This window comes from Sus scrofa, chromosome 8 (assembly GCF_054392235.1).
Source record: "Sus scrofa isolate SSC_HxYL_T2T_F1_AM1 chromosome 8, Sscrofa_HxYL_maternal_Yorkshire_Landrace_v2.0, whole genome shotgun sequence".
In the NCBI taxonomy this organism is placed as follows: domain Eukaryota; kingdom Metazoa; phylum Chordata; class Mammalia; order Artiodactyla; family Suidae; genus Sus; species Sus scrofa.
Genome location: NC_139390.1, coordinates 54,314,455 through 54,331,589, shown reverse-complemented (window position 1 = coordinate 54,331,589; position 17,135 = coordinate 54,314,455). Strand labels below are relative to the sequence as shown.

Here is a 17,135-nt window from a genome sequence, read left to right as displayed (position 1 = left end):
CCTCTACTGGCTGGCTGCTGGAAGTACTTCCAAGAAATCAGAGAGGAACCAATTTACTACCTGCTCCAAAATTTGCTGTTATTCCCATCTTTAGCAACCTAGTATTAAATGCTTACTTGCTCCTTTTCCTTCTTTTTCCATATTACTTTCATCAGATATTAAACCCACCTCCCGTGTCCCTAAATCAGGAGTGTGGATGAGGAAGGAAGCCTATGATTTAATGCACAACGAACTAGAAGTTTGCCCTCAGCAATAAATAAGCATCTGTATTGCCCCATCATGCTCCCAGAGTCCAGGTAGCAGGAGAAGATAGGGGGCCCCACCTCTGCTGTGACCACGCCTTCTTTATCTGGGCCCTGCCTTCTCACCTGCACACAAAGCTCCTGGTGTGCAATGGGAACAAAAGAATCGCAGAAAACTAGTCTTGAAACTCTGTATTAACAGTGACTCTGCAAGACTGCCCAGCGATCTTAACTAGTCTTCTGCTAATAGGAGTTCCCACATTTATGACGTAATGACAGAGGAGCCCAATTTGGGATCCAGACAGTTTGACATTTTACTCCCCACAGCTTAACTGGAAACCTGGTGCCAATGGCCTTTACCTTGTGAATATGGGTCCAGCATGTCCAGTAGTTCACTCACACAGCCCGGAAACAGCCCAGGGTGACCAAAAGTGCTAAGCTGACTCTGACTCCTAGAGAAACTGGAACTAGCTAGCACAGCCCTCAGAGTTCTTAGGACCACACTGTTTCACTTACACCTGTCCTAGTGCTGAACTTCCCCAGGACCAGAGACATTTAATTTACAGTCCAATTTAGGTCATTTCCTTTCAAATGCAGGTAACTGCAAACAAGGCTTTCAGAGAGCTCAGAAGATGGTGTGGTTTCTACTCCGGCTTTCTTAGTACCAGGCATTCCTCCTTTTACATTTTCTCGGGTGTGGTGGTGGGGCTTACTTCTTCATAAAACATCACTGTTGTCACACACAATGATGGGTGGCCTCTGCTCAGGGATTCCTGAATTTAGGCGTGAATGTGAATTCGGAACTCACCCTCAGTCCTGGGTCTAGCTCTGAGTTAATCCCACTCTGCACATCCATGTCTGATTTCTCTGCACCCAGACCAAGAGCCTATCGCTCCTGGGTGTCATTTCCTCATTTCAGTTAGGGATAATGACCCATCTACTTTATTTATTTATTGTCTTTTGAGGGTTACATCTTTGGCATATGGAAGTTCTCAGGCTAGGGGTCAAATTGGAGCTGCAGCTGCCAGCCTAAGCCATAGCCCCAGCAACATGGGATCCAAGAAACTTCTGTGACCTACATCCCAGCTTATGGCAACATCGGATCCTTAACCCACTGAGTGAGGCCAGGGATCTAACCCCAAGTCCTCACGGATACCATTCAGGTTCATTATAGCTGAGCCACACCAGGAGCTCCCAAAGTTGTCTTTTCTAATATCACCTCTAGTTTGGGGGCAGTTTCAGGCTATCGTGTGTGACCTGTCTGCTCTGGCTAAGTTGGCCTGTTGACTGCTTGTGGCTTTCTAACTTTTTGCCTTTACCACTTAACAGGTTTCCTTAACTCTATAATTATCCGTATGTTTTCCTTCCCTCAAGGCACAGCTTGAAATCCACAAGTCTGTGTAGGCTAATTCCATTACAGGTTTTGAGGCCCTCAGTGTTCTGGTTATTTTTTTAAACAAGTATCTATTGAGTATCTACCGCAGCATCTATCTCACTGCACGAGAATTGCAGGTGGATGAAAATACTTGTGAGGTTGCTTCAGTTACTCCTTGCCTGAAAACTGCTCATCTAAGTTAAGGACGGGTAACAAATGTGCCCCAGCCTGCCCTTCAGGGTTCCTGGTGAATTCTAATCACCATATAAAATGGGCCTCTCCTCCAACCATGGGATGGCACAATATGGTCAAAGCAGGGCGTGGGTAAGCAGTAAGAGGAATTCCTTAGCACCAGATCAGTACTGAAAGATCACATGTTCACAGCAGTGTGCAAGAATTTTGCCTCATGAATACTGGAAAGACTGTGGCCAGGGCAGCAAGCCATCTGGTCCATAGTGATGTACCTGGGACCAGCTGTCCAGGGAGGTAACCACAGAGGCCCCGATAGGCCTTGTAAGAGGTGACTGGGCTGTAATGATTGCTCTTCACAAACCCAGTTTCGCATTTGTTCAGTGTTCCCTTAAGGACCTAAATTCCTGAATTCAAAAATGTGCTTGGGGGAATTGCTGTCATGGCTCAGTGGTATCAAACCCAACTGGCATCCATGAGGAGGTGGGTTTGATCCCTGGCCTCATTCAGTAGGTTGTGGATCTGGTGTTGCCCCGAGCTGTGATGTAGGTCATAGATGTGGCTTGGATCCCCCGTTGCTGTGGCTGTGGCATAGGCTGGCAGCTAAAGCTCCAACTTGACTCCTAAGCCTGGAAACTTCCATATGCCACAGGTGCAACCCTAAAAAACAAACAAACCAAACAACCCCCACCACCACCACCAAAAAAAAAAAAAAAACCCACAAAAAAACAAAACTGTGCTTGGAAAACTTTTTTTTTTTTTTTTTTTTGTCTTTTTGCCTTTTCTAGGGCCGCTCACGCGGCATGTGGAGGTTCCCAGGCTAGGGGTCTAATAGGAGCTATAGTCGCCGGCCTACACCAGAGCTACAGCAATGCCAGATCTGAGCCGCGTCTGCAACCTACACCACAGCTCATAGCAATGCCGGATCCTTAACCCACTGAGCAAGGCCAGGAATCGAACCCGCAACCTCATGGTTCCTAGTCAGATTCATTAACCACTGCGCCACGACGGGAACTCCGGGAAAACATTTTTTTGACCAAACAGCAAGTCTTTCCGGGTCAAAGAGGTGTCTTTTCTTCTGAACTGCCTCATCTGTTACAGTGCTGAGAAGCAGGTACTCAGCAAAGACTTCTCACTATCAACAGGCACCTGGTGTCACCAGGAAAACCAAACTGAAACCAGAAACCATGATGAAATCAAAATTAGCGCTAGCTTTTAAGTCACTATAGAAATGAGATTTCCTTCCACATAACCCTGCTTCTATGGAGCAAATAAGCAGCAGGCACAGGAGAAATGCCTAAAGAATATTCTATTGAGAAACGTAAACGATCAACTGAGGCCACAGTATTTCCCTTTATTTCAGCTGACTCAAACAGGCTCAAACTACAGACAGCAGATTACAAACCAAAGAACAGTCTGAATGGTCTGAATACAATAATGAAGGCAGCAGCTAGGATTTAATTCTTAAAATAAGTGGGTAATGTTTGTTTTAAAGATTTTATCACATTTTAGTGGCAGCAGCCCAATGTAGGTAGTTATTATCACTCAGATGGAGTGAGACTGGGAGCTTTTTTATGCAGTTTGCACAGGTCACACTGCAGTGAGTGGAAAGGGAGCGGTCAACCCATTCCTACCACGCTCTAACCTGTGGATTCTAACCATGGTTCTCTACTGACCCTAAATCCAGGCTCTTTAGGTAGGAAGGGGAGGGTCCTTTGTTCACATTGACACAGGCGGAAAACAGCAACTGAAAACCCAAAGAAATTCTTAGCAAAAGTTTAGAATCTTACCAAAGGATTTCAAGATAATTTAAAAAAATCTTTATGAGGAAGGGGGATCACCAGCTTTGGGCTTAATTTCTCTCTCTCTCTCTCACTTTCTCTGGCTCTGACTATCAGGGATGGAGCCCCCGAGGCTCTCACCTGGCAGCTCTCACAGCCCCACATCTGGCAGTGCCCCCCCTGGAGGGGGGATGGGTAGAGGTAGGAGGTGGGTGCCACTGTTTGTCCGGAGGCTGGACATACCTTTGATGCAGAATCATTACTTACACAGGACATCCTTACAATTTCCTTATGGGTCACTTACATTTTATCACTTCCTATTGGTCATCAGAGCAGGCGACTTTCAAAGAAGGGCTGGTGTGCAGGTGGACAGTATAACTGGGGTGAGAAATAGCTGCTACTGCACAACACGCTCTTCTCTATGGTACAAGGAGGGGGGAGCTGGGGGGGAGGGGTAGAGGTAGAGAGGCTGTCCATGCTATCGATGTACGTTGGCTCACCCTTTTGTAATGTTCAGGTTTGATGAACCTCAGTCAAATAAAGCTAATTAGGATGGGTGTGCCTGCTGGACAGAAGAAATCCAATGTCAAATGTGAAAGGTTTTGTGGATTTCCATCTGCGTGTCATCCAGCACACTGCTTCCTTTTATCTTCTTGAATTGTGAAGAATAGTTTTCCATTGACTTTATCATTCCTTGGTTTTGAACTGAACACTGTGAAGCTGCAGCATCAGCTTAGAAGGGCTTCCATTTCTTCTGTCCAGCAGGCATGCCCATCCTAATTATCTTTATTAACTGAGGTTCATCAAATCTGAACATTACAGAAGGGTGATCCAACACACATCGAATGCATGGATGGCCTCTCTATTGAGTTGTGTTATTCAGAGGGCGTATGTGCCACGTATTACTGAGTTATCAAGAAGGAGGTTTATAAATAGTTCACACACAAACCAGCTTCATCAGGGCAGTTCTGTTCACTCACAAGTTCATGGGACAGGATCCTGCTTGTAAACAGGATTCCAAGTGGTATTCTTTGGAAGTTTTTATTTATTTTCATTTTTTAAAGTTTTATTGAAGTATAGTTGATCTACAAGGTTGTGATAATTTCTACTGTACAACAAAGTATTTCAGTTATGTATGTATGCACATCCATTTTCTTTCAGATTCTTTTCCCACACAGGGTATCACAGAATATTGGGTAGAGTTCCTTGTGCTGTGCAGCAGATCCCCCTTGGCCAATCATTTCATATACTTCCATGTGCATATGTCAATCCCAAGCCCCTGGTCCATCCCTCTCCCCACCTGCTCCTTCAGTCAATGTAAGTTTTTCAGTCTTTGAGTCTCTGTTCTGCAAATAAATTCATTTGTATCCTTTTTTAGATCCCACATATAAGTGATCTCCTTACACAAACCAACTTCATCACCACAATTCTTTCACTCACGAGTTCATGGGACAGGATCTTGTTTGCAAACAGGATTCCAAGTGGTATTCTTTTGGGATTTTAGATACAGTACAGTAGGAATATCTACCTCATAAGTGTCACAGGAAGATTCAATCATGAATACTCAAAATAACATGAGCCATTACTGATAGGGATGGAGTAGGCACAGGTAGTTTTAGAAGTCCCAATAAAGGACCACAGATAACAAAGGAAACGGGACATTGAGAGATCACTGTAAGTAAATAAATTGCTCAAAAAAGCCATCAGAACAAGGCAAGCTTGCTTGACTAGCGGAAGTGCAAGAATTGCCTCAGGTCATTGGGCAGGGGATGGGACGAGGCCTGCATTCAGATTCAGACCAAGGGCAAGAGTTTGAGGACTGCCTTTCTGCTGATTTGAATACACACCTTACCTGGTACCAAGAAGGAGCTGCTACTCCCAGAAAGGAAGAGGCAGGCTTTCCAAGCCCCACTCCCCTTGTAGGATAAAACTGTAGCCCACGAGATCCTTGGGGTAGAGGTTCCTTGCCTGCCCACTTGCATCTCTCACAAGCGTCCTATCATAATAAATCTATTTCTTGCCTATCACTTTGTCTCTTGCTGAATTCCTTCTGTGCAGAGACATGAAGAACCTGAACCTCAGTGAGTCCAGACACAGGGTGAGTGATTCTAATTTAAAACCGTGGGTTCAATGGAGTTCCTGTCATGGCTCAGTGGTTAACGAATCTGACTAGGAACCATGAGGTTGTGGGTTCAATCCCTGTCCTCGCTCAGTGGGTTAAGGATCCTGCTTTGCTGTGGCTCTGGCAGTTTCTGATTGGACCCCTAGCCTGGGAACCTCTGTATGCTGCAGGTGCAGCCCTAGAAAAGAAAAAAAAAATAAATAAATAAAAATAAAAGAAACAAAACTGTGGGTTTAGACCGGGTTCGAGTCCTGGCACATGGGTTCGAGTCCCAATCTGTGTTCTGGCTAGGTTCAGGCTGTTAGTGCTGTCAGTTTCATTAGTAGGAGCCAGAAAAGCTGGAGAATGAATGAGAGAGACTATGTGTTATGCTAATAAGATGTGGACTTCTGTTGAGCCTTCTAAAGAAACTTGCTCTAGGTATTTATCAATTCACTCAGAGAAGCACCTCTCTTCCAGGCAGAGTTGAAAGTGCTGGAAAGAGGCAGGGACTAAGACACACCCATGTTTGCACTGGGAGCTGAAGTTCCATGGGACTTACACAGTGGCTTTTCTTGTTTTCTTTAAAAACATTGCTTTTGGTGGCTTACTTTTTTTCTAGGAAAAATTTGTATAAGTATAGAATTTTATTTTGATGTGAACAAGAATGATGATTTTATCCTTTTACCTACTTACTTCATATCTCCAAAGTTTAAGGGCAGTACTGGAGACTGGTCAATGTTTCATCCACAGTCCACACCTGATAGGGATGGAGTAGGCATAGGTAGTTGTAGAATCCAGTAAAGGATCATAGATAGAGAAATCTAGGGGACTTTGGGAGATCACTGTAAGTTAATAAATTGCTCAAAAAAGCCATCAGAATAAGGCAGGCTCGCTTGACTAGTGGAGGTGTGAGAATTGCCTCAGGTCATTGGGGGGAGGGATGGGAGGAGCCTGCATTCAGATTCAGACCAAGGACAAGAATTTGGGGATTGCCCTTCTGCAGATCTGAATATACACCTTATCGGATACCTAGGAGGAGCTACTACTCCCAGAAAGGAAGAGGTGGGTTTTTCCAAGCCCCACTCCCCTTGGATTATAACACTGTAGCCAACCGGATCCTTGGGGTAGAGATTCCGTGCCTGCCTACTTGCATTTCTCACAAGCGTCCTATCATAATAAATCTATTTCTTGCCTATCACTTTGTCTCCTGCTGAATTCCTTCTGCGCGGAGGCATGAAGAACCTGAACCTCAGTGAGTCCAGACACCGGGTGAGTGATTCTAATTTAAAACCATGAGTTTAAGTCCCAATCTGGGTTTAGGCTGGGTTCAAGGCCCAGTATGGGTTCTGGATAGGTTCAGGCCATTAGTGCTGTCAGTTTTACACCAAATAGTGTCTTCTTGTAAACAACATGTAATTAAAACATATTTTGAGTGGCGAACCAATTTCAGTAACAAATAATGGAATTCTGACTTTATAGTTGCATTTCCTGTACAAAGGTAATAAGTATATTTTTTCACCCATGACCACAGGCTGGGTGTACTGATTCTCACTGAACTCTCTCTCCACAGAATTAAGAGTAGCTCGGTGTCTTATTGCACTTCTGCTGGGGGTCAAGGAAGGGGTGAGGGTGAGTACTCCCCTCTTATCCTCCCCCACCCCCTTACGATATGCCTGCTTCGCTGCTTGGCCTTGTGACCAGGGCTGGGAAACAGTCTCAGCACCAGCCTTGGCTGATTAAGGTGATAGAGGTCAGTGTCATATTAGTGATCATATTACTGATGTATAAAAGATGTGCTATAGAAGTTCCATAGGGAGAGAGCTCACTTGGGGTAAGAGTGATTACAGAAGAGAGGGACTGGATTTAGGCTTGAAGAGGAAGATTCAAGTAGAAAAGCAGGTGGAGGGCATTGTAAAACTTCCCACTTGGAAGAAGGCCAGTTTCCTCGGGGATTTTTGCTTTATTCTCCAGGCAACAGTAAGTCAGTGGAGGTTTCTGCCTGGGGGACTGACGCCTATCTGGTGAAAATGACCTTCCCAACTCTGCTTGGTGCTATTGCCTGAATTCAGACCTGAGAAATGATTAGAACTTAATGGGTCATGCAGTTTATTAGGTAAATTGAAATCAGCATTTATGAAAAATGGGAAGAAAGAAAAAACCCGAACAGAACACGAAGTGCTGTAGTATCTTACCTGTGGTGAGGCTAAGTACTGTTTCTTGAAATTCAGTTGCGAGCACCTGGGTGCATGTGTGGGCAGGACATCTGGACTTGGATTTCAGCCAAAAAAAATTTAAAACCACTGAGCCAAGTTCTTTACTTAGTGAGCACTTCTTTCCTCCACACTAGAAATAGTGCTCTGGTTAGAAACTAGAGCACCTTTTTTTTTTTTTTTTTTTTTTAAATCATGCACCTATTGGATTATTGTGGACAGGAAGCAGATTGCATTTTATCATAGGCAGTGCCACTGACTTTACTTGGGCTGTTGGGCAGGGGATCGCCCAGATCTGAGATGGGTCTGGTTTCCCTTTAGCATCACAAGGAGGAGCAGAGCCCTCCAGAGGAAGGGGGAGGGGTGCTTTGCCCTGAGGATTGTTCTGTCCCCCAGGGTCTTTTCATCAGCTGAGCTGTGTAGGAAGAGTTGATTTCTGTGTCTGGCTCCTTTCAGGGGGACAAACAGTTCTAATCTCACCGAAGTCACTTGTGAGACAAGGGAAGAGGAGCCAGCTGTCCTTGCCAGAGGTTCAGGTGAAGGGGAAAGATTTGCGTTTGTCCTTGTCCTTGGTAAACAGAGTCTCTGGTGGCTCCGAAGGAGGAAGGGACAGCCAGCTTTTTCCGTGCCCTCTGGGGAAAAGGGAACCCTTTCCCAGGATGAACTGTGAGGGGATTTTGAAAGATAAAAGCTTGGGGAAGTTACTAACTCTAAACCTAGAACTCAACTTGTAAACTTCAGTTTGTCAGTTTTTTTCTCTAAGTTGGCTTTAAAGAGAGTGGAGGACCAAATTTATGACCCACTTCCTACAAGAACCTGCACCCAGCTAACTTCTTGGTAATAATTTACGTAGTTTAACATTGTTGAGCACATAATTCTGTAACAAGAAACTTTTTAATTCGAGAGTAATTAATACCAGAAATCATCATTTAAAGTGAATCTAATTTCAGAGCAAAATTTAATAGAACCCCACCAAAAAATTTTAAATGGCATGTGATCTTGAAAGGTCAAACAAAATAATGAAACTAAATGTATAGTATCTTATTTAGTAAGAGGCAATTTGTAACTGCAGCTGTTAGCTAATTTTAGCACAAAGAATGGATTTTGTTTTGATTCAGAGGCATCACTTCTCTGACACACTGCCTGTGTCAGAGCTTCGTACAACACTCTTTTTACTTCTGACCATCACAGCACAATTTTATGGAGAATACCACTTGCAAAAAAACATTCAAGGCTTTGTTAATTTTCTGAGATGTCTCTCAATCTTCTGACATTCACTTTATTCTTTTCTGAGGTTCTTTATCCCACTCTTCTTCATTTGGTAGGTGGTCTAACTCTATCAATGTTCATTTTTTAGGGTATTTTTTTAATTAGAGTATTGTTGATTTACAGTGTTATGTCAATTTCTGCTGTACAGCATAGTACCCAGTCATAGATACATATACATTCTTTTTCTCATAGTATCTTCCATCATGGTCTATCCTAAGAGACTGGATATATAGTTCCCTGTGCTGTATAGTAGAACCTCATTGCTTATCCATCCTATATATAATAGTTTGCATCTACCAACCCCAAATTCCCCATCCATCGAATTTCCTCCACTCTCCTCCTGGCAACCACACGTCTGTTCTCTATGCCTGTAATCTGTTTGTTTTGCAGATATGTTAATTTGTGCCCTATTTGAGATTCCACATATAAGTGATAGACATTTCTCCAAAGAAGACATAGGGAGGGCCAGTGGGTACATGAAAAAATGCTCATCATTAACTAATTATTAGAGAAATGCAAATCAAAACTACAAGGAGGTATCAATGTTCATTTGTTAATCGATGTCTTTGCTTGAGCGGCTCCAGGAGTCCTAACCCTTTATCTTTTGTATGTGATGTCACTTGTAGTTGATTAGTATTCAATATGTTGTATTGCTGGATATTTATTTATAATTTTATTTTTTTATCTTTTAAGGCCGCACCCGAGGCATATGGAGGTTCCCAGGCTAGGGGTCTAATTGGAACTGTCGCCACCAGCCTATGCCACAGCCACAGCCACAGCAATGCCAGATCCAAGCCATGTCTGAAATCTATACCACAACATATGGCAATGCCAGATCCTTAACCCACTGAGTGAGGCCAGGGACTGAACCTGAAACCTCATGGTTCCTAGTCGGATTTGTTTCTGTTGTGCCATGACAGGCACTCCTGCTGGATATTTAAAACAAAAGTTTTAAACCCAGTGTGTGGATTGTCTAATTGAGTCCAAATGTTTTTGGTTCTGCCGTAAATATTTACCCTTACTTTAGGGTGACCCTCATTGCTCTGTTAAACTCCCAATCATGAAGACTTCAAAAGACAAAACTCCAATAGCAGCCACCCCTCTGCATTTGTATGCTTTATTTCATGTAATTTTCACTTCAACTTTATGGGGTGGGTGCCATTATTGAAAAGCAAAGGCTTTGAGAATTTCTGTAATTTGCTGAAAGTCACAGTTACCAACTGCAGAGCAGGACAACAACACAGGACTGCTGATAACACAGCTGTATTCTTCCCTGACTGGGATGCTGGCCTTCGCCTCACCAAGCCCACCTGCTTTTATTGCTTTTATTTTTCCTAACTTTACTTTTCCCTTCACCTGGATTTTTTAATCTACTTATTGGAGATTTAGTTTTATCTTGTTTTGTATTTTTAGCCAATTTAAGTTCTTCGTAGGGAAAAAGGGAAGTATATGCACTTTTTAGAAAGCAAGTATCCTGGAGTTCCTATCATGCCTAGGCAGTTAGCGAACCCGACTAGTGTCCATGAGGACGTGGGTTCAATACCTGGCCTTGCTCAGTGGGTTGGGGATCCTGCGTTGCTGTGGATGTGGTGTAGGCTGGCAGCTGTAGCTTCAGTTCAACCCCTATCCTGGGAACCTCCATATGCCTCAAGTGTGGCCCAAAAACACACACAAAGGGAGTGTTTGGGAGGATGGGATTGGCACATGCCCACTACTATAAAAGGAGAGGTAACTAATAGGGACCTACTGTATAGCACAGGTTATTACAATATTCTGTAATAACCTCTTCGGGAAAAAGAGTAGGTGTATGTATATATAAAACTGATTCACTTTGTTGTGAATTAGCAAAAGCTAATAGCTAACACAACATTGTAAATCAACTCTACCTCAATTATTATTATTTTTTAAATAAAGCAAGTATCTTTTTCAAGGGTATCTGGAGAGAAAGTACACCAGGTTCTGGATCCTGGGTTCTTCACTCAGTTGAGTGGTCCTGGTCAAGGTTAAAGCTTCAGTGTCCTCACTCAAAAACAGTGAGGTTATTATGACCTCTCTTGTGAAGAAACTTTAAGATTAAACACAAAATATCTAAAGTGCTTGGCATCTGGCCTTTTATGTGGAAGGCACCTGATAACCATTCATCATTGTTTTTATGCAGATGAGACAGGTATCCCATAAACAGTGTTCTGGGCTGGGAAAAACTAGCCCTGTTTCATTCCAAGTCCCACTAGCATTATGTAAATTTTCTTTTTCTTATCAAGTCATCAAGATGAGACAATTATTATTATTATTTTTTAAAGTTGAGTGGATTCTTAATGCTACTTTGGAAAGGAACCATCTACATTAATTCTATAAGGATTAAATATTTCATTGTACTAATTTGAAGGTAGACAATAGAGCCTTGAAATAAGCACCTACATTTCTCAAAGGAAAGCAGTAACAACCTGGTATGACTAATTTTGGATACCTGTGCAATGCTAGAATCTGCTGGTGCCACTGGAATGTCCAGAGGGCAGTGCTTCTGATCCTGGTGGTGGTGGAAAAACTCCATAGCTCAGTCAAGGTTTCTTTGGGCCTATATGGTTTTCTATAGCAACTGAATTCTCAAATGGACTCAAATTTGCAAACAAGTGCTATATTTGAAGTTTCCACCTTAAATTTTAAAATATATTTTATGGTCCAGAACAAAAGCAACATACTTAAATACCTCTGAAAGGTCAAAGGTCAAATCTATGTAAATTTAGTTAGGGATCAAAATAGCCAGACTTCTTCCAGTGAGAAGAGTTGAACTGACAGTCTTTGAAAGCTTTCACTGAAGACTCCTTACAGCATGGGGTGGGGGGGGAATGTGAGTTCTTGGTCAGTTTCTCAATAAATAAAAAATTCTGAAATATTTCAGGGCTTTTTCATACTTTACACCCTCTTTTAACAAAGAAAGCTGTCTTGACTATTTCCTTGTAAAAAAGCACAGACTAAGAGAATTGAGAATGTTAATTGCAAATGAGATAGTGGATTTTACAAACTATTAAGAGCTGCAGAAATCTTGTAACACTAAAATATTCTTATTTTTAAAGAATGACTCTCACAACCAACGAGGACCTACTGTATAGTACAGGGAATGATATTTAGTATTTTGTAATAACCTATAAAGGAAAACAATCTGAAAAATAAGATATATGTATATATGTATAACTGAATCACTTTGCTATACATATGAAATTAATACAACATTGTAAGTCACCCATATTCCAATAAAAGTAAATAAATAAGAATAAATTTTATTCCTAAAAAAAAAATACTCTCAGCTCACCTGAACATGTAAAGTATTTTCTTTTGTTTTTTTTAGAGTTGCACCCATAGCATATGGAAGTTCCCAGACTAGGGGTAGAATTGGAGCTGCAGCTGCTGGCCTATACCACAGCCATAGCAACTCCAGATCTGAGCACCATCTGTGACCTACACCACAGCTTAACCCATTGAGTGGGCCAGGGATTGAACCTGCTCCTAATGGATACTAGTCGGGTTCACTACCCATGTGCTACAATGGAAACACCTGATATATTTTCTTAAACATCAGCCTACTGCTTCAGGACATGTGGGGACCTGAGGCCAGGCTGCAGTGGGGGCCTCAGCTCCCTCCTGCTCTGCTTCTGCCCTGCAGCATAAGGCCTTGCTGGCTGGCACTCAGACACCCAGCCATGCGGCCAAACTCCCTCCCCTGTGCACACAGGTGGGCTTGGCCCCTGGGCCTGGGAGTGTCACATCAGTGGCTGGCTAGTCTATGGGACTATTGTCCTCACTCAGAAGCTTGTTAGAAATGCAGAACCTCAGGCCCCATGCAGACCTACTGTTTCATAAAATCTCTGGGTGATTTTTGTGTAGTTAGAGTTTGAGAGTCTCTGCTCTCATGTGAGCAGTTGAGGATAGAGGGCCCCACCTCTTAGGTTTAAGAAAGGCCCTATTAAATGCTTGGTTCTACTTTTACCCTCTGAAGGGCTTGAGAAAATTCTGGCCAATGATCAGTTCTGTTCAATTCCTTGTTGGACTTAAGGGTCATTTCAAGTTAAATTATAGCTATTTTTCATCTTCTACATGTACATTTAATTTGTTCAGTCAGGTAATTTCCCTTAGGCCTTTTTGTTTTTGTTTTTAGGGCTGCACCTACATCATATGGAAGTTCCCAGGCCAGGGGTCCAACTGGAGCTGCAACTACCGGGCCACTCCACAGCCACAGCAATGCCAGATCCAAGCTGCGTCTTTGACTTACACCACAGCTCACAGAAACACAGATCCTTGACCCTCTGAGTGAGGCCAGGGATCCAACCTGCAACCTCATGGTTCCTAATCAGATTTGTTTATGATGGGCCACAACAGGAACTCCTGATCAGTGCTTCTTAACCAGATATGGAAACTAGAATAATGAGGCTGGGGCGGGGCTTAGAGACAGGTGTGACACCCAGAAATGCATATCTTCTAGGTGTGTGATGGGTGCCCAGCTTGATGTGTCTTTGTGCTACTGAACTCTGGTTAAGCATCAGTCAGTCAGATGTTCCCTTAGTTCAAATGTCCCTAAATTTATTTTTGTCTTTTTTGGAGGGAGGGCACACCTGTGGCATATGGATGTTCCCAGGCTAGGGGTTGAATCGGAGCTATAGCTGCCAGCCTAACCCACATCCACAGCGCCGTGGGATTAGAGCTGCATCTTCTACCTACACCACAGCTCACGGCAATGCCGTATCCTTTACCCATTGAGCAAGGCCAGGGATTAAACCTGCATCCTCATGGATACTAGTCGGGTTCATTTACCACTGAACCACAATAGGAACTCAAAATGTCCCCCAATTTAATGATGACCAGCCTCACAGTAAATGCCTGGTTAGGGGTCTACATGTCTGGCAGACATTGCTGGTTGTAACCCTCTCCCTTTGGGAACCCAAACACAACGTGTCAGCTCAGTGCTTTCCTTTGAGAATGACAGCCACATTTGCCAGCTTCACTCTGGGTAAGGCCCTGGACTAAATTCCGGCCAAAGGGAGGTGTCAGGTGTAGGTTCCAGGAGTGCAGGTTCTAGGAGTGCCTTAAGGACAGAAACCTGCCCTCTTCCTTCCCTGGCTGACTGGCCTGTACCCCTGACAGCGGACAGGCCTGACAGCCTGTTGATGGTGATAAGGGAGCCACAGTGGAAGGTGGGAGAACTGGGCCCTGTGGCCTGGGTCTAGGTGTAGTGCATGTAAGCCAGGACCTTACTACCCCCAGGCCCCCCTTCTGTGTGGTAGAAAGTTGTGATTATCTTGTTACAGTAACTGCTGTTTTGGTTGTACTCTTTCTTTCAGCCAAATCCATTTTAAACTAACACAAAATGAAGCATAAAAAGACAAACCGATGCCAGTTAAGCTTCCTAATCCGTGTGTCCGCATGAACTGGAATGTCTATTTACTGTGGCTTTTTTTTCCCACTTCTGTAAGTGCTGTATGTTTACCACACAGAGAACAATATTGTATTTCACAGAGAGCACCTCTTTTACAGCCAAACGTTGATTGGACAGGTATCACAATTTTAGAAAACACAACTTTCTTTTTATGATTTTATCGTATTCTCTACAAATATGTACTATTTCATTAGCATATACATATATGTATGTATATCTATATCTGTATATATGTATGTATATATACATGTGTATATATATATAATTTTTGCCCTAAAAATGGTCAGATACCATTAATTTTGCTTGAAATTGGTGAGCCCTGAGTGACAATGAAATTCCAAGTACAACTATTTAAATTATACCCTGTCACTAACAGCTGTTATTGTTGGCAATGAGCAAACCTACTGTGTTGAGTTTTTAAAATACTTCTACATATTTTTCAAAAGCGTGGGCTTTAACAAGAACTCATAGAAAAAACTTTCATCCTTTCCCTTCCCATATAGAATTGAATGAAAAGGCACACACACACTCTCCATATACACATACTATGATGGAATTTGTTTCTTGAGAATTTGCATTTATCCTGTGAAAATTTCCCTTTAAAAACTTTGAAGGACACTGGGCTTTTTGCACATTGTAAGTTTCTGATGGGGGACAGGCATAAGGGGCAGGGATGGGATGATGGTGAAAGAGAAATTAGATGTATAATTTAGGTCATAAGAGCTGCCAAATTCTAGGATTAAAAGTCATGTGAATGATCTTTACAAACCTTTCTTAATAATAGTGGTAAAGTGCCATGGTAGATATTTAAGTCTATTTAATAAGCAAACTCTCCTCACTTCACACATGTACACCCCCCCACACACACAACCCTAAACAAACTCATTGGCACAAATAGAATAGAAAGGAAACCAAACCAAACCATAAAGAAAGATGACTAGATGAGAAAAGGAAATAAAGTCTACCATGCAAAGCTCGCTCTCTTTACCTTCATTCCTGTCATCTGGGTTAGTGTAGATGGAGGCCAGAGTAAAGAAGGAAAAGATCACAAAAGCCAGTAAAATGAATGCCATTTCCAGGTTGGTAAATGGAAGCTCCATGAAATGCCACCTCCTTCCTCACCTGCAAGGGAAACCAGACATTGGCTTAGCATACTTTAGTCCCAAGAAAGCCTGTTGAGTAGTTATTAACCTTAGAATGAGATCTAGTACAACCTGTTGAAATACTTCAGTGCACCTGGAACTGTACATGGGGCACTAGCAAAAGCAGAGTGTGCATTCATGGCTTGAAATTTGGCATGACTGGCTTGAAATTTGGCATGACTCTTGGTTTAATTGAATCTGGACCCTACTGGGTAGATAGAAGAGAAACTTGCAGTCTGAATGGCAGTCACCTTTGGGAGCTTTGGGGCAAAACTCTGGGAGTTGGTATGTTCCATTTCATGAGGAAAAAGGTAATATTGAAATCTTATCTCATCGACCACACCCAGGTCAGAGCAAAACCTTTTTTGTTCATGTGCCTGGAACTACCTACCTGGCATTTGCTAACCAGGTGGCAGGTCTACACTGAAGTAATTTTTAGTGAAGAAACCATAATCTTCAGAATGGCTAGATCATCCCCAACCCAAATAAAGACTTAATGTGCTAACAATTCAACCATGAGAACTTCCAATTTCAGATTCCAATAAGTACAGCTCATGGTGTTCTCTTGTGGCTCCGTGGGTTAAGGACCTGTTGTCACTGCTGTGGTGTGGGTTGCTGCTGTGGTTTGAGTTCAGGCCCTTGACTGGGAACTTCCACATGCCACGGAGCAGCCAAAAAATAAAAAAAAATAAAGATCTCAGGTATGTAGAAAGGAAATTGCACTTCAACCGCAGGGAAGTTATAACTTTATCTAGTTGGAAGTAACCTCTCACTTTCTTTTATTTTTTACAGCTGCACCTGTGGCATATGGAAATTCCCTGGCTAGGGGTTTGCAGCTGCAGGCCTACCCCACAGCTACCATAACACCAGATTTGAGCTGCATCTGTGACCTACACTACAGTTTGCGGCAACACTAGATCCTTAACCCACTGAGTGAAGTCAGGGATCGAACCTGCAATCTTATGGACTCCGTGTTGGGTTATTAACATGCTGAGCCACAAGGGGGATCTCCATCTTTCTGTCTTTCAGGTTGCTACTTAAATGTAAAATATTTAAACTACTGTGGACATATGTGGGAATGTTACAATTTTAAGAAAACCTAGAGAAAGCAATTTCACAACCTCCCAGTACAACTCATCCCAGATTCTTTATTTACCATCTATTTGGGGGAATCAGTTTACTGGGGTTTCTCACTTAAGGTTTCAGGTTCCTTTGAATGTATTTTAGTTAATTATTTTTGGCCTTTAACAGCCATACCTGCAGCATACGAAGGTTCCGAGGCTAGGGGTCAAATCAGAGCTGCAGTTGCTGGCCTACACCACAGCCACAGCAACATCAGATCTGAGCCGCATCTTCGACCTACACCGCAGCTTGTGGCAATGATGGATCCTTTAA

The 17,135-nt window shown here is 42.8% G+C and overlaps 2 long non-coding RNA genes across 2 annotated transcripts in view; one reads left to right on the top strand and one right to left on the bottom strand.

Annotated features, from left to right (window-relative positions):
- LOC100519499 (uncharacterized) overlaps window positions 1–17,135 on the bottom strand; it is a 60,311-nt gene that overhangs the window by 18,314 nt on the left and 24,862 nt on the right. Inside the window, exon 2 of the long non-coding RNA XR_304874.4 lies at window positions 15,587–15,720. This is a non-coding gene — a long non-coding RNA (uncharacterized LOC100519499). The remainder of the gene's footprint in view (window positions 1–15,586; window positions 15,721–17,135) is intronic.
- LOC106504662 (uncharacterized) overlaps window positions 1–17,135 on the top strand; it is a 31,747-nt gene that overhangs the window by 8,964 nt on the left and 5,648 nt on the right. The window contains exons 3-5 of the long non-coding RNA XR_014812542.1: window positions 6,695–6,960; window positions 7,262–7,320; window positions 8,358–8,437. This is a non-coding gene — a long non-coding RNA (uncharacterized LOC106504662). The remainder of the gene's footprint in view (window positions 1–6,694; window positions 6,961–7,261; window positions 7,321–8,357; window positions 8,438–17,135) is intronic.